Source organism: Triturus cristatus, chromosome 7 (genome assembly GCF_964204655.1).
Source record: "Triturus cristatus chromosome 7, aTriCri1.1, whole genome shotgun sequence".
Classification (NCBI taxonomy): Eukaryota; Metazoa; Chordata; class Amphibia; order Caudata; family Salamandridae; genus Triturus; species Triturus cristatus.
Genome location: NC_140590.1, coordinates 1,138,313,547 through 1,138,331,244, shown reverse-complemented (window position 1 = coordinate 1,138,331,244; position 17,698 = coordinate 1,138,313,547). Strand labels below are relative to the sequence as shown.

The 17,698-nt window shown below is 48.4% G+C and overlaps 1 protein-coding gene across 3 annotated transcripts in view; it reads left to right on the top strand.

The window, feature by feature from the left end:
* HK3 (hexokinase 3) overlaps positions 1 to 17,698 on the top strand; it is a 302,793-nt gene that overhangs the window by 89,507 nt on the left and 195,588 nt on the right. The window lies entirely within an intron of this gene.

The following is a 17,698-nucleotide window of genomic DNA, read 5'->3' as shown; positions in this document are numbered from 1 at the left end:
CAGAGAACCTTCGAGAAGCAGATACAGGCTCTCTTCCAAGTGCAGTGAGTTTGTGGAGAGGCAGAGCCACTCAAACCTCACCAAAGGACTCTACGCCTCCACATGCGCAAGAGGCCGTTCCAAAGTTTCACAACGTGCGTGCATCAGCTAGAAATATGCAACATGTGAGAAACCGAAGCAAGCAAGTCTCGGGGTCGAGCAGGCCTTCGCGGTGAATTTCATAAAAGGAGAAGTGAATAAATGCAACACAGGAGTCACGCCAACAAACCCACAGAATGGGATTCTTTCTGGTTGTATTCGATGTCGCCTACACGGCACTCCACAGCCTCCGGAGAGCTTGGCCACGCCTTACAATTGCAGAACTCGTCAGACGCTGTGTGGGTGGCCTCGGTAGGTGTGATACGGGCATTTTATAATTCTCATGGCTGCTAGCACTTTCAGACAGTCATAGCTTTGTCCGTAGCGTAGCCAGTGTGTCATGGCCCTAGTGCAAAGGAGGAATGAGCTCTCTAGATGCAGTTTGAACTGTAAAATACAGCAATATTATGGGTTGAGGGGGGGGGGGGGGGGCTCAAGCCTCGGGGCCCCGATGCCACTGCACCTGCCGCACCAATGAAAGCTACGGCCTTGAGCATTGTTGACAGAGAACACCAGGGTACAGGGTTAGGGCTATCATCTTTACTGTGCTGCTGTAGGCAGGGTCATGAACTGACTCAACACATATTGTCTATTCGTATATCTATCATTGGTGCAGCAGGTGCAGTGGCACCGAGTCCAAGAAGAACACCAGTTGCTGTCTTCTACTGCCTCAACAGCAGTCAAAGTGGACATTTTCCTTGCTTGCACCAGGGCCCAAGGCACCCATGCGACAGTTCTGGCTAGGTATTTAAATGCACCCACTCCTCTCTCCTTTTGCCGCCTCTTAAAGATGTACCTAGCTAATTTTTTGTTATCTGGGAAGTGCATCTATCTCTTTGGTGACCATGCGCGGTATTCAATAATCAAAGGGGGGGGGGGGGGGAGAAGCTTGGAGGCGTTCCACTCGGCTTACCCAGTGGCGTAACGAAACTTAAGGGGGGGCCCCCTGTAAAGTACGTGGAGGGGCCCACATCCGGACTCACTCAGGAGTGCTCAGGCTAGAGTACTGTGTTGAGGGGGCCCCATGGAGCTCAGGCCCCCCGCACTGCAGGGGGGCTGCAGGGGCCTTTGTTATGCCACTGGGCTTTCCTTGTAATATAACACACAATCAAGGAGAGTGGAAGAGAAATGTGGTATCGAGGATCTCCAACGGGGTTTCTTGTAGGACCCTCAACAGTAATGTTCAGTCAGTGGTATGTTTTTCACCGATGTCCTTATGACTGAGAGTGACATCATTTGGTCTTATCCTCCACCAGGAGGAGATGTCTCTCATATCAGAGACATTTACAGGAGCCATGCTAAAACGTAGTTAAAATTGCCTACTATCCCCAAAGCACTTCTTGAATTGATTACAAATAATTGGGGTTAGTGGCAAGATTAAAATACCACTGGCTGAACATTACTGCTGAGGGTCCCGCTAGAAACCCAGTTGGAGAGCCGCAATAACACATTTCTCTTCCACTCTCCGTGATTACCATGCACTGTATACATCTGTAAGTATAAATAAACAAATAAATATACACAACAGGGGCCGTACTATGCATTGTGATTGTTTATGCCCGGTGCACCTTTGAAAAGGTGCGCCGGGCACAAACAATCACAATGCGCCCTATTATGATTAATGCGCTGCCCCGAGGGCAGCCGCAAACTCACGCTGCCCTGGGGGCAGCGCATTCATGTGAAAACGCGGAGCAGTTGCTCTGTGTTTTCACAGTGCAGGCGGCACCCCCCTGCACTTTCATAGGGTAACAGAGATCCCCTTGCAGGCGGGTGCAATCAGTGACTGTACCCGCCTGCAAGGGGATGTCTGGGGGTCCATGGGACCCCCTTTACACCCGGCAGAGGGCTGCTCTCAGGGGGGCGCACTGATAGTGCGCCACCTGTTGCATGGTGGACTGTCAGTGTGCCTCCTGAGGGCTTTTTTTGACTCTGCGCCTGCATCTGTACTATGGCGCATGCGCAGAATCAAAGAAATCCCCTCATATGCATAGAGCACGCCCCTATTCAAATGAGGCAACACCCTCTGAAGGTCACGCTGGCGCTTTAAGTGCGCCAACGCAACCAGTATTATAGAAGGGGACGCACAAGCGTCTGCGCTCCCTCCTATAATACCACAGTGCCCCCGGGGCAGGCAAAGTGGGCGCAAACACCCGTTGCGCCCCTGGGGCACTTATTCAGCCGCGGTCCGTGCAGGTAACAGCTGTGGGCAGTGGGTCCAGGTAGGGCGGGGAAATAATTAATTTTCCCTTAGCATCCTCCCTAGAAATCCCCCCTTACCTGGCCCCACTGCTGTTACCTGCACAGACCGTGACTGCACTTATTGTAATACGACCCCTGTGTTTCTTAGGAAACCTTCAAGCATATTTACTTACTGTTACAAAACTGTAATTAAGACACAGACTAGCCCCCACCCCACCCCCTTCACGACTTCATCCGAACCACTGCTGCCTGCACTATTTGTTGCATTTTTTAGTCCTGGGGTGTAGGTTAAACAAGGGTTTGAGGAGGGCGCGCTGATCAAAGTCCAAGGAGAAAGGATGTGGTGCAGTTCATGTAGATCCTGCTCTTGACCCTTCAAGACCAGATTCATTACCCGACATCGAAGATACATGTGTGTGCACGAGTACTTCACTTGATTCCCATGTACATTAGATGACAAATATGCAGAGTGGTAGCGCAGTATTCCAGTATCAGACTCTCACATCCGGTACTTTACCTGCAGTGGCCCTTGTTTGGGCTGCTCCTGCTGCAATAAATAAAAAGCTCTCAGTGAAGCTCTCAGTGAAGACCTCAGTGAAGCTCTCAGTGAAGCTCTCAGTGAAGCTCTCAGTGAAGCTCTCAGTGAAGCCCACAGTGAAGCTCTCAGTGAAGCCTTCAGTGAAGCCCTCAGTGAAGCTCTCAGTGAAACTCTCAGTGAAGCCCTCAGAGAAGCTCTCAGTGAAGCTCTCAGTGAAGCCCTCAGTGAAGCTCACAGTGAAGCTCTCAGTGAAGCCCTCAGTGAAGCTCTCAGTGTAACTCTCAGTGAAGCCCTCAGTGAAGCTCTCAGTGAAGCCCACAGTGAAGCTCTCAGTGAAGCCCTCAGTGAAGCCCTCAGTGAAACTCTCAGTGAAGCCCTCAGTGAAGCTCTCAGTGAAGCTCTCAGTGAAGCCCTCAGTGAAGCCCTCAGTGAAGCTCTCAGTGAAGCCCTCAGTGAAGCCCTCAGTGAAGCTCTCAGTGAAGCCCTCAGTGAAGCTCTCAGTGAAGCTCTCAGTGAAGCCCTCAGTGAAGCCCTCAGTGAAGCTCTCAGTGAAGCTCTCAGTGAAGCCCTCAGTGAAGCCCTCAGTGAAGCTCTCAGTGAAGCCCCCAGTGAAGCCCTCAGCGAAGCTCTCAGTGAAACTCTCAGTGAAGCCCTCAGTGAAGCTCTCAGTGAAACTCTCAGTGAAGCTCTCAGTGAAGCCCTCAGTGAAGCTCTCAGTGAAACTCTCAGTGAAGCCCTCAGTGAAGCTCTCAGTGAAACTCTCAGTGAAGCTCTCAGTGAAGCCCTCAGTGAAGCTCTCAGTGAAACTCTCGGTGAAGCCCTCGGTGAAGCTCTCGGTGAAGCCCTCGGTGAAGCCCTCGGTGAAGCTCTCAGTGAAGCTCTCAGTGAAGCCCTCACTGAAGCTCTCAGTGAAGCTCTAAGTGAAGCTCTAAGTAAAGCCCTCAGTGAAGCTCTCAGTGAAGCTCTCAGTGAAGCCCTCAGTGAAGCTCTCAGTGAAGCTCTCAATGAAGCCTTCAGTGAAGCCCTCAGCGAAGCTCTCAGTGAAGCCCTCAGTGAAGCTCTCAGCGAAGCCCTCAGTGAAGCTCTCAGTGAAACTCTCAGTGAAGCCCTCAGTGAAGCTCTCAGTGAAACTCTCAGTGAAGCTCTCAGTGAAGCCCTCAGTGAAGCTCTCAGTGAAACTCTCGGTGAAGCCCTCGGTGAAGCTCTCGGTGAAGCCCTCGGTGAAGCCCTCGGTGAAGCTCTCAGTGAAGCTCTCAGTGAAGCCCTCAGTGAAGCTCTCAGTGAAGCTCTCAGTGAAGCCCTCAGTGAAGCTCTTAGTGAAGCTCTAAGTGAAGCCCTCAGTGAAGCTCTCAGTAAAACTCTCAGTGAAGCCCTCAGTGAAGCTCTCAGTGAAGCTCTAAGTGAAGCCCTCAGTGAAGCCCTCAGTGAAGCTCTCATAGAAGCTCAATGAAGCCCTCAGTGAAGCTCTAAGTGAAGCCCTCAGTGAAGCCCTCAGTGAAGCCCTCAGTGAAGCCCTCAGTGAAGCTCTCAGTGAAGCCCTCAGTGAAGCTTTCAGTGAAGCCCTCAGTGAAGCCCTCAGTGAAGCTCTCAGTGAAGCTCTCAGTGAAGCCCTCAGTGAAGCCCTCAGTGAAGCTCTCAGTGAAGCTCCCAGTGAAGCCCTCAGTGAAGCTCTCAGTGAAGCCCTCAGTGAAGCTCTCAGTGAAGCTCTAAGTGAAGCCCCCAGTGAAGCTCTCAGTGAAACTCCCAGTGAAGCCCTCAGTGAAGCTCTCAGTGAAGCTCTCAGTGAAGCCCTCAGTGAAGCCCTCAGTGAAGCCCTCAGTGAAGCTCTCAGTGAAGCCCTCAGTGAAGCCCTCAGTGAAGCTCTCAGGGAAGCCCTCAGTGAAGCCCTCAGTGAAGCTCTCAGTGAAGCCCTCAGTGAAGCCCTCAGTGAAGCTCTGAGTGAAGCCCTCAGTGAAGCCCTCAGTGAAGCTCTGAGTGAAGCCCTCAGTGAAGCTCTAAGTGAAGCCCTTAGTGAAGCCCTCAGTAAAGCTCTCAGTGAAGCTCTCAGGGAAGCTCTCAGTGAAGCCCTCAGTGAAGCTCCCAGTGAAACTCTAAGTGAAGCCCTCAGTGAAGCTCTCAGCGAAGCCCTCAGTGAAGCCCTCAGTGAAGCTCTGAGTGAAGCCCTCAGTGAAGCTCTGAGTGAAGCCCTCAGTGAAGCTCTAAGTGAATCCCTCAGTGAAGCCCTCAGTGAAGCTCTCAGTGAAGCCCTCAGTGAAGCTCTCAGTGAAGCCCTCAGTGAAGCTCTCAGTGAAGCCCTCAGTGAAGTTCTCAGTGAAGCTCTCAATGAAGCCCTCAGTGAAGCCCTCAGTGAAGCCCTCAGTGAAGCTCTCAGTGAAGCCCTCAGTGAAGCTCTCAGCGAAGCCCTCAGTGAAGCCCTCAGTGAAGCTCTCAGTGAAGCTCTCAGTGAAACTCCCAGTGAAGCCCTCAGTGAAGCTCTCAGTGAAGCTCTCAGTGAAGCCCTCAGTGAAGCCCTCCGTGAAGCCCTCAGTGAAGCTCTCAGGGAAGCCCTCAGTGAAGCCCTCAGTGAAGCTCTCAGGGAAGCCCTCAGTGAAGCCCTCAGTGAAGCTCTAAGTGAAGCCCTCAGTGAAGCCCTCAGTGAAGCTCTCAGTGAAGCCCTCAGTGAAGCTCTCAGTGAAGCCCTCAGTGAAGCTCTCAGTGAAGCCCTCAGTGAAGCTCTCAGTGAAGCCCTCAGTGAAGCCCTCAGTGAAGCCCTCAGTGAAGCTCTCAGTGAAGCCCTCAGTGAAGCTCTCAGCGAAGCCCTCAGTGAAGCCCTCAGCGAAGCTCTCAGTGAAGCTCTCAGTGAAACTCCCAGTGAAGCCCTCAGTGAAGCTCTCAGTGAAGCTCTCAGTGAAGTGAAGCCCTCAGTGAAGCTCTCAGTGAAGCCCTCAGTGAAGCCCTCAGTGAAGCTCTCAGGGAAGCCCTCAGTGAAACCCTCAGTGAAGCTCTCAGTGAAGCCCTCAGTGAAGCCCTCAGTGAAGCTCTGAGTGAAGCCCTCAGTGAAGCTCTGAGTGAAGCCCTCAGTGAAGCTCTAAGTGAAGCCCTCAGTAAAGCCCTCAGTGAAGCTCTCAGTGAAGCCCTCAGTGAAGCTCTCAGTGAAGCCCTCAGTGAAGCTCTCAGTGAAGCTCTCAGTGAAGCCCTCAGTGAAGCCCTCAGTGAAGCTCTCAGGGAAGCCCTCAGTGAAGCCCTCAGTGAAGCTCTCAGTGAAGCCCTCAGTGAAGCCCTCAGTGAAGCTCTCAGCGAAGCCCTCAGTAAAGCCCTCAGTGAAGCTCTGAGTGAAGCCCTCAGTGAAGCTCTGAGTGAAGCCCTCAGTGAAGCTCTAAGTGAAGCCCTCAGTGAAGCCCTCAGTGAAGCTCTCAGTGAAGCCCTCAGTGAAGCTCTCAGTGAAGCCCTCAGTGAAGCTCTCAGTGAAGCCCTCAGTGAAGCCCTCAGTGAAGCCCTCAGTGAAGCTCTCAGTGAAGCCCTCAGTGAAGCCCTCAGTGAAGCCCTCAGTGAAGCTCTCAGTGAAGCCCTCAGTGAAGCTCTCAGTGAAGCCCTCAGTGAAGCTCTCAGTGAAGCCCTCAGTGAAGCCCTCAGTGAAGCCCTCAGTGAAGCTCTCAGGGAAGCCCTCAGTGAAGCCCTCAGTGAAGCTCTCAGTGAAGCCCTCAGTGAAGCCCTCAGTGAAGCTCTCAGCGAAGCCCTCAGTGAAGCCCTCAGTGAAGCTCTGAGTGAAGCCCTCAGTGAAGCTCTGAGTGAAGCCCTCAGTGAAGCTCTAAGTGAAGCCCTCAGTGAAGCCCTCAGTGAAGCTCTCAGTGAAGCCCTCAGTGAAGCCCTCCGTGAAGCCCTCAGTGAAGCTCTCAGGGAAGCCCTCAGTGAAGCCCTCAGTGAAGCTCTCAGGGAAGCCCTCAGTGAAGCCCTCAGTGAAGCTCTAAGTGAAGCCCTCAGTGAAGCCCTCAGTGAAGCTCTCAGTGAAGCCCTCAGTGAAGCTCTCAGTGAAGCCCTCAGTGAAGCTCTCAGTGAAGCCCTCAGTGAAGCTCTCAGTGAAGCCCTCAGTGAAGCCCTCAGTGAAGCCCTCAGTGAAGCTCTCAGTGAAGCCCTCAGTGAAGCTCTCAGCGAAGCCCTCAGTGAAGCCCTCAGCGAAGCTCTCAGTGAAGCTCTCAGTGAAACTCCCAGTGAAGCCCTCAGTGAAGCTCTCAGTGAAGCTCTCAGTGAAGTAAAGCCCTCAGTGAAGCTCTCAGTGAAGCCCTCAGTGAAGCCCTCAGTGAAGCTCTCAGGGAAGCCCTCAGTGAAACCCTCAGTGAAGCTCTCAGTGAAGCCCTCAGTGAAGCCCTCAGTGAAGCTCTGAGTGAAGCCCTCAGTGAAGCTCTGAGTGAAGCCCTCAGTGAAGCTCTAAGTGAAGCCCTCAGTAAAGCCCTCAGTGAAGCTCTCAGTGAAGCCCTCAGTGAAGCTCTCAGTGAAGCCCTCAGTGAAGCTCTCAGTGAAGCTCTCAGTGAAGCCCTCAGTGAAGCCCTCAGTGAAGCTCTCAGGGAAGCCCTCAGTGAAGCCCTCAGTGAAGCTCTCAGTGAAGCCCTCAGTGAAGCCCTCAGTGAAGCTCTCAGCGAAGCCCTCAGTAAAGCCCTCAGTGAAGCTCTGAGTGAAGCCCTCAGTGAAGCTCTGAGTGAAGCCCTCAGTGAAGCTCTAAGTGAAGCCCTCAGTGAAGCCCTCAGTGAAGCTCTCAGTGAAGCCCTCAGTGAAGCTCTCAGTGAAGCCCTCAGTGAAGCTCTCAGTGAAGCCCTCAGTGAAGCCCTCAGTGAAGCCCTCAGTGAAGCTCTCAGTGAAGCCCTCAGTGAAGCCCTCAGTGAAGCCCTCAGTGAAGCTCTCAGTGAAGCCCTCAGTGAAGCTCTCAGTGAAGCCCTCAGTGAAGCTCTCAGTGAAGCCCTCAGTGAAGCCCTCAGTGAAGCCCTCAGTGAAGCTCTCAGGGAAGCCCTCAGTGAAGCCCTCAGTGAAGCTCTCAGTGAAGCCCTCAGTGAAGCCCTCAGTGAAGCTCTCAGCGAAGCCCTCAGTGAAGCCCTCAGTGAAGCTCTGAGTGAAGCCCTCAGTGAAGCTCTGAGTGAAGCCCTCAGTGAAGCTCTAAGTGAAGCCCTCAGTGAAGCCCTCAGTGAAGCTCTCAGTGAAGCCCTCAGTGAAGCTCTCAGTGAAGCCCTCAGTGAAGCTCTCAGTGAAGCCCTCAGTGAAGCCCTCAGTGAAGCTCTCAGTGAAGCCCTCAGTGAAGCCCTCAGTGAAGCTCTCAGTGAAGCCCTCAGTGAAGCTCTCAGTGAAGCCCTCAGTGAAGCCCTCAGTGAAGGTCTCAGTGAAGCCCTCAGTGAAGCTCTCAGTGAAGCTCCTGGTGAAGCCCTCGGTGAAGCCCTCGGTGAAGCTCTCAGTGAAGCTCTCAGTGAAGCCCTCAGTGAAGCTCTCAGTGAAGCTCTCAGTGAAGCCCTCAGTGAAGCTCTCAGTGAAGCTCTAAGTGAAGCCCTCAGTGAAGCTCTCAGTAAAACTCTCAGTGAAGCCCTCAGTGAAGCTCCCAGTGAAGCTCTAAGTGAAGCCCTCAGTGAAGCCCTCAGTGAAGCTCTCAGAGAAGCTCTCAATGAAGCCCTCAGTGAAGCTCTAAGTGAAGCCCTCAGTGAAGCCCTCAGTGAAGCCCTCAGTGAAGCTCTCAGTGAAGCCCTCAGTGAAGCTCTCAGTGAAGCCCTCAGTGAAGCCCTCAGTGAAGCTCTCAGTGAAGCTCTCAGTGAAGCCCTCAGTGAAGCCCTCAGTGAAGCTCTCAGTGAAGCTCCCAGTGAAGCCCTCAGTGAAGCTCTCAGTGAAGCCCTCAGTGAAGCTCTCAGTGAAGCTCTAAGTGAAGCCCCCAGTGAAGCTCTCAGTGAAACTCCCAGTGAAGCCCTCAGTGAAGCTCTCAGTGAAGCTCTCAGTGAAGCCCTCAGTGAAGCCCTCAGTGAAGCCCTCAGTGAAGCTCTCAGTGAAGCCCTCAGTGAAGCCCTCAGTGAAGCTCTCAGTGAAGCCCTCAGTGAAGCTCTCAGTGAAGCCCTCAGTGAAGCCCTCAGTGAAGCCCTCAGTGAAGCCCTCAGTGAAGCTCTCAGTGAAGCCCTCAGTGAAGCTCTCAGTGAAGCCCTCAGTGAAGCCCTCAGTGAAGCTCTCAGTGAAGCTCTCAGTGAAGCCCTCAGTGAAGCCCTCAGTGAAGCTCTTAGTGAAGCTCCCAGTGAAGCCCTCAGTGAAGCCCTCAGTGAAGCCCTCAGTGAAGCTCTCAGTGAAGCCCTCAGTGAAGCCCTCAGTGAAGCTCTGAGTGAAGCCCTCAGTGAAGCCCTCAGTGAAGCTCTGAGTGAAGCCCTCAGTGAAGCTCTAAGTGAAGCCCTTAGTGAAGCCCTCAGTAAAGCTCTCAGTGAAGCTCTCAGGGAAGCTCTCAGTGAAGCCCTCAGTGAAGCTCTCAGTGAAGCTCTCAGTGAAGCCCTCAGTGAAGCTCTCAGCGAAGCCCTCAGTGAAGCCCTCAGTGAAGCTCTGAGTGAAGCCCTCAGTGAAGCTCTGAGTGAAGCCCTCAGTGAAGCTCTAAGTGAATCCCTCAGTGAAGCCCTCAGTGAAGCTCTCAGTGAAGCCCTCAGTGAAGCTCTCAGTGAAGCCCTCAGTGAAGCTCTCAGTGAAGCCCTCAGTGAAGCTCTCAGTGAAGCTCTCAGTGAAGCCCTCAGTGAAGCCCTCAGTGAAGCCCTCAGTGAAGCTCTCAGTGAAGCCCTCAGTGAAGCTCTCAGTGAAGCCCTCAGTGAAGCCCTCAGTGAAGCTCTCAGTGAAGCTCTCAGTGAAACTCCCAGTGAAGCCCTCAGTGAAGCTCTCAGTGAAGCTCTCAGTGAAGCCCTCAGTGAAGCCCTCAGTGAAGCCCTCAGTGAAGCTCTCAGGGAAGCCCTCAGTGAAGCCCTCAGTGAAGCTCTCAGGGAAGCCCTCAGTGAAGCCCTCAGTGAAGATCTAAGTGAAGCCCTCGGTGAAGCCCTCAGTGAAGCTCTCAGTGAAGCCCTCAGTGAAGCTCTCAGTGAAGCCCTCAGTGAAGCTCTCAGTGAAGCCCTCAGTGAAGCTCTCAGTGAAGCTCTCAGTGAAGCCCTCAGTGAAGCCCTCAGTGAAGCCCTTAGTGAAGCTCTCAGTGAAGCCCTCAGTGAAGCTCTCAGCGAAGCCCTCACTGAAGCCCTCAGCGAAGCTCTCAGTGAAGCTCTCAGTGAAACTCCCAGTGAAGTGAAGCCCTCAGTGAAGCTCTCAGTGAAGCTCTCAGTGAAGTGAAGCCCTCAGTGAAGCTCTCAGTGAAGCCCTCAGTGAAGCCCTCAGTGAAGCTCTCAGGGAAGCCCTCAGTGAAACCCTCAGTGAAGCTCTCAGTGAAGCCCTCAGTGAAGCCCTCAGTGAAGCTCTGAGTGAAGCCCTCAGTGAAGCTCTGAGTGAAGCCCTCAGTGAAGCTCTAAGTGAAGCCCTCAGTGAAGTCCTCAGTGAAGCTCTCAGTGAAGCCCTCAGTGAAGCTCTCAGTGAAGCCCTCAGTGAAGCTCTCAGTGAAGCTCTCAGTGAAGCCCTCAGTGAAGCCCTCAGTGAAGCTCTCAGGGAAGCCCTCAGTGAAGCCCTCAGTGAAGCTCTCAGTGAAGCCCTCAGTGAAGCCCTCAGTGAAGCTCTCAGCGAAGCCCTCAGTAAAGCCCTCAGTGAAGCTCTGAGTGAAGCCCTCAGTGAAGCTCTGAGTGAAGCCCTCAGTGAAGCTCTAAGTGTAGCCCTCAGTGAAGCCCTCAGTGAAGCTCTCAGTGAAGCCCTCAGTGAAGCTCTCAGTGAAGCCCTCAGTGAAGCCCTCAGTGAAGCCCTCAGTGAAGCCCTCAGTGAAGCTCTCAGTGAAGCCCTCAGTGAAGCTCTCAGTGAAGCCCTCAGTGAAGCTCTCAGTGAAACCCTCAGTGAAGCCCTCAGTGAAGCCCTCAGTGAAGCTCTCAGGGAAGCCCTCAGTGAAGCCCTCAGTAAAGCTCTCAGTGAAGCCCTCAGTGAAGCCCTCAGTGAAGCTCTCAGCGAAGCCCTCAGTGAAGCCCTCAGTGAAGCTCTGAGTGAAGCCCTCAGTGAAGCTCTGAGTGAAGCCCTCAGTGAAGCTCTAAGTGAAGCCCTCAGTGAAGCCCTCAGTGAAGCTCTCAGTGAAGCCCTCAGTGAAGCTCTCAGTGAAGCCCTCAGTGAAGCTCTCAGTGATGCCCTCAGTGAAGCCCTCAGTGAAGCCCTCAGTGAAGCTCTCAGTGAAGCCCTCAGTGAAGCCCTCAGTGAAGCTCTCAGTGAAGCCCTCAGTGAAGCTCTCAGTGAAGCCCTCAGTGAAGCCCTCAGTGAAGCTCTCAGTGAAGCCCTCAGTGAAGCTCTCAGTGAAGCCCTCAGTGAAGCCCTCAGTGAAGCCCACAGTGAAGCTCTCAGTGAAGCCCTCAGTGAAGCCCTCAGTGAAGCTCTCAGTGAAGCCCTCAGTGAAGCCCTCAGTGAAGCCCTCAGTGAAGCTCTCAGTGAAGCCCTCAGTGAAGCTCTCAGTGAAGCCCTCCGTGAAGCTCTCAGTGAAGCCCTCAGTGAAGCTCTCAGTGAAGCCCTCAGTGAAGCTCTCAGTGAAGCCCTCTGTTAGCTCTTGGAGCCAGATCAGTGCCATACCAAATACCTGAAAAAAAGGACTGACATGCAGCTGTCAGAGACCAAGAAGTATTTAATTTCTTATTTTTCATCTTTATTATAATAATAATTATTATTAGTTGTATTATTATTATTGTTAGAGAGATGAAGTTCTTTATAGACAAATCCATGAAAAGATCTTTGACACTGGTGAGCCAGAGCACTTTTAAATTACACATACACCGAAAGTGACCTAAAACTGAACAAGCGCAAATGTTAAAACATAGATCCAAATATATAAAATTTAAAAAAATCTGTGATGGATTACACTTGTTGAACGTAAAAAGTTAAGTAATATTTATTTCAGCTTTCCACCTGCAAATCTAACAAGGATTTTTTTAAACAGTGTGTGTGTGTTACAACCCTTCATTTTATAAATCCGATTTTGCAAAAAAATCTTTGTGTCCTATTACTGAATAAGAATGAATTTAAAAAAAACTTTTGTGAAAAAGGAGTGATTTGAGAAGCTTTTTAAAGTGTTCTATTGTCGAGGAAGGAAACAGGAAAGATATGGTCAGCCGGTAACCCGCCGCATTGGCAGAAGCCTTTATTTCTCCCCCTGACAACGGCCTACATGCCATCTTAGATATCCCTGACTGTGTGGCAGGGATCTCTATGCCCACACTTCATCTACCACAGTGATCAACTGTGAGTAGAGATTAATATTGAGTGGCTCAATGTTTTTGGCCGTTTCATGGGGGCATATCATCAAGAAACGGCGTTAAGATTATCGCCGGTTTAGCGGCAGAAAACTGCAGCATATTATCAGGCCCATTATCGCCGCTTTAGCTGCAGTTTTCTGCCGCTAAAGCGGCGATACTTTTAACGCCGTGCTTGATAATATGCCCCGTCATTCTTTTTTGTTTTCCTCAAACTAACTCTCAAAGCGGAGTTTGTTTGAGAAAAGCAGCAAATCAATGACCCAGAAGTGGAGGCAGATTTTTGCCTGCATGTCATGATCTTGTTTGTTTTCCTTGCACGACCGGAAAAAACAAGGGTGGTCCTCTGGTGGATGGGTCACCAGGTCAAAGGTTTCCAATGGCAGAGCCAGCTAAGATTCTCCTTTCAGAAACCCCCAGGTTCCCCCACCTCTGAACAAGGCAATTCCAACGATTGTGTTAAATAATATTGGAGCAAAAATATTGATAATCAAAACATTAATGAGGCACAACCACCTTTAAACAAAACCCACCAACAATAGACGAAGCAACCATGTACCACGCGTGTATATACAGATCAAATTTCAAAGCAACCCTGTAAAGGGAGAGAAGACAGACTTCTGTTTACAAATACATTTTCAGGAAATTTTACAATGTGTAAAATAAATGTCATGGATTTTTTTTAAAGGCGGTTGTGCACATGAGTAATCTAGGCTGTGATGAAGACCGCAAGGTTGAAACGTGTTGCCAGTGACTAAAATGCTTTCGAAAATAAATTCCGGAGTGTGAGCGCTTGTGTGACGACTGACAAGCACATCTTTATTTATATATATATATATATATATATATATATATATATATATATATATATATATATATATATATATATATATATATATATATATATATATATATATATATATGTATATATATATGTATATATATAGACACACACATATCTTTACAGAATATAAAATAAATGTGGAGTTAAGTGGTTAATATTTTGACATACAACTCTGATTGAGGTAGGAAGTCACAGATGCGGCAAATTGGACCCTCCTCAATGTTTAATACTTTTGGCTGGTCAGTGTATCTGGAATATACTAAGAATTGTTTGACCCTTGTTTATTTTTTTTAACATTTTCTTGGGACGAGAACTACCAGTCCCCACTACATAAAGTCAGAATGACTTTGCTTGTTGAATTCAGTATACAGCTGTTACCACAGCATCTTCCTTTTAGCTCACAGCTCAATAGCGGGTACAGTGAAGTGTGCTGTGTTCACCTCTAGCTTTGGGTTCTCTTTTTTGTACTTCGAAAATATCTGCGCCTTAAGAGGCAGGTGGCCCCTCTGCTTGTTGACTCGATCACGGAAAATGTGTCTTATTCCTTCAAGTAGGGATGACTCAATTTACTGATGAACAAACTGTAGCGCGTAAAGTTTGTGCTGAAGGCACCACATGGCACTATATCATGTCATTCAACCACCCTGCTCAAGGTGTCATTATTTTTCTTATCAATGAATTAAATTACGATGAAGACAGACGTTAGGCTACCTCGCACTTTCGGCGTTGTGAGGGCGTAATGGTGTTTTTTGGGCCAGTCAACTCCATAGTCGTTTCCTAAAATATTTGTAAATGATGTGAGGATGTATTTGAAGATTTTAATTTGAGCAGGATTCAAGTAGGATAAAGTGTGGGTTGCTGGAGTGATTGGGACTCAAATGCATCCGCCATTTTGCAGACCACACCTCCTTTTACGAAGGTTCAGGTGAGCGATGAATGGGAGTAGATCTGGATGACAAGGAAGCTGGCGTATTCATGCTGGGCTCCAAATAACATTGTATTTTATTCCTTACATTTAGCGACGAGGAAGAAAATCGTTTTACAGAAAAAAAAACGGAAATTCTTGTTTTGGGTGGGAGAGTTATTCGTTTTATAAATAATCCTTAATTTCATTGTAGCTAGTTAGCTACATACATGAAAATATAATGTATTCGCTCTGAATGCCTTCTTCCTGTCAGACAACAGAATCGGAGCTCTCCTCCTGATGGCACGATGCTCTCCGCCTGATGGCACGATGCTCTCCATTTTATGGCACCATGCTCTCCGTGTGATAGTTCGATGCTCTCTGCTCTTTGCCTGATGGCACGATGCTCTCCATCTGATAGTACGATGCTCTCTGCCTGATGATACGATGCTCTCTGCCGATACGATGCTCTCTGCCTGATGGCACGATGCTCTCCGTCTGATAGCACGATGCTCTCCATTTTATGGCACCATGCTCTCCGTGTGATAGTTCGATGCTCTCTGCTCTCTGCCTGATGGCACGATGCTCTCCATCTGATCAGTGCAACTAATATTATCAGCACCAAAGAACGATTCCACGGATGCTTATATGAATGGAAACGGAATGGGTTAATATCCAAAAACGAATTTGATTTTTTAAAGAATGACTATCCAGTGACACCGCAATTGTATTTACTACCAAAAATTCATAAAAATGCAGAGTGTCCTCCCGGAAGGCCAATCATATCTGCCATTGGGAGTCTATTTGAAAATACCAGCAAGTTCATAGACTTTTTCCTGCAGCCTTTTGTACGGATGTTACCAGCTTACATTAAGGATACTGGCGATTTTCTCGCCAAGATTTTTGATTTTAAATGGCAAGAGGACTATTTGTTTGTCACATTAGATGTACAGAGTCTGTATACTAGTATAAGACATCAGGATGGCATTCGAGCAACCAAACATTACTTGGACACAAGAGATCCAAGTTTACAAGAACACACAGTGATGCTGTTAAATATGGTGGATTGGTGTTTAACCAACAATATTTTTTTGTTTGATAGGCTTCTTTACAAACAGGTTCAAGGGACAGCTATGGGTACTTGCTTCGCCCCCAGCTACGCGAATTTGCATATGGGCTGGTGGGAGGAGCAAGTACTCATGACTCAGTGCAACACTCAAATGACTGAAAATGTTGTTTTATATCAACGTTACATTGATGATATTTTTATTGTTTGGAGGGGCAGTGAATCGAGTGCCGTTGATTTTGTGAACACAATCAATACCAATAATTTAAATTTAAAGTTCACAGGCACTATAGATAAACAGTCCATTGTGTTCCTTGATCTAGAACTGTACACCATGAAAGACCGTATACACACACGCACACACCGCAAAATGACATCAGGGAATGCCATTTTACATGCTCAGAGTTTTCATCCTGTCAAACTCATTGAAAGCATTCCCTATGCCGAGTGCCTCCGCATGAAGCGGAACTGTAGTACCATTGAGAGCCTCACTATGGCAACAAATGATTTGTGCACAAGACTTAAGAATAGAGGTTATAATCTTAAAACTCTCAAATCAGCCAAAGATAAGTGCCAAAATATTGAAAGAAGGGATCTTCTTTTTAAGACCAAGGGCCAGAAAACAAATTCAAGGGAAACAGCCCAGCAGACACCCAGGCTAATTATTGGTTATAACAGTTTCCATCAGAGATTCAGACAAATTCTGTACAGACACTGGCCGATTGTAAGGTGTGACCCTGTTATAGGTCCCTCATGTGCCAAGTTCCCCCAGTTGACTTTCAGGAGAGCCAAGTCTATGAAACAGGAACTTGTTTCTAATGCTCCGGTATCGGAGAAAGGTACCAGCTGGCTGAAAACCCAAAAAGGATTTTTTAAATGTACAAAGTGCAAAGCCTGCCAATACGGAATCAACACGAAATCCATCGTGACTCCTCTTAGGAAAACTCCCATTGAGATTAGGGAGCACTTCACGTGCAAAACCGAATTTGCGGTGTATGTACTACGTTGCACCTGCAATAAGATGTATGTCGGTAGCACCATTCACCCGGTACATGTCAGAATTCTGCAACACTTAAGGGCAATTAATAACAAAGACCCAACATACCCAGTGGCTCGACATATTAACAGAGTACATAATGGTAAAGCAGAAGATTTGGTATATTTTGTGGCTGACAGTATCAAGAAAAATGTAAGGGGTGGGAATAGACAACTTGCTTTGAGGAAGTTGGAATCACGTTATATTATTCAATTAGATTGTAAGATTCCTAATGGCTTGAATGCCGACGAAGCATTAAGTGTTCATCTATAAATTTCAAACTGCTTCTTCAGAAAATCCTTGTAAACGATCCTTTGAGTCGTGACCTAGTTTAGTCTTTTTTGATTTAGCTGAATTGTGGATATGTGCTCAGTAAGTCCTCCGAGGTTGATAGATGGCAACTACAGACTGATATTATGTGGCTGCATTATCTTTTGGTCATCAACAGTAGATTACTTCAACAGTGCTTTACGAATGCCCACTTGGGCTGTACCTCGAATGTTTATATTTATGCATCATGCACTTGTTCTTTTTGGGAATTTTTCCTACATTCAGACGAATAATGATGTACTGATTTGCTTGTTTTTCAAATGTTTTGTATCGCTATATTTGTGATTGACACTTGTCTGAGGAAAGACTTGTTTCACATAAGTATGTCTTTCATCTTAATTGTTTTTTGATTGGTTGCCAAGTAATTGGGGGGTGTGTACTCTATGCACATGACCAGCTTATAAATCGGATATGTGAACTGGGTCAGACACAGTGAGCAAGGCGGACTTGTTCGCAGAAACGCGTCTGTGCCACAGCTTTTTGAAATAAATCATTTCTTTAAAACTATCCCACGGAGTTGGTGCCTGATTCGTATGCAAGGAACCCGGTTTGGAGCTAATATATATATATATATATATATATATATATATATATATATATATATATATATAATAATCCAAGGATGCGGCACTCGGGAAGGAGGTGATTTCAAACAATTCTTTATTAATTTACACAGCTCAACCAACGCGTTTCAGCCAACGGCCTTGCTCACGGTTAGTGAGTCCTTCTTCTATGGCACTATATATACAAGGACTCACTAACCGTGAGCAAGGCCGTTGGCTGAAACGCGTTGGTTGAGCTGTGTAAATTAATAAAGAATTGTTTGAAATCACCTCCTTCCCGAGTGCCGCATCCTTGGATTATTATTGTGGTTTCCGCGGCCAGGATCCGGCCCGTCATGCTGAGCACCCGCTGACTGTGTGCCCCGGAATTTGGATCCCTTTGTTTGGATATATATATATATATATATATATATATATATATATATATATATATATATATATATATATGTATATATATAGACACACACATATCTTTACAGAATATAAAATAAATGTGGAGTTAAGTGGTTAATATTTTGACATACAACTCTGATTGAGGTAGGAAGTCACAGATGCGGCAAATTGGACCCTCCTCAATGTTTAATACTTTTGGCTGGTCAGTGTATCTGGAATATACTAAGAATTGTTTGACCCTTGTTTATTTTTTTTAACATTTTCTTGGGACGAGAACTACCAGTCCCCACTACATAAAGTCAGAATGACTTTGCTTGTTGAATTCAGTATACATCTGTTACCACAGCATCTTCCTTTTAGC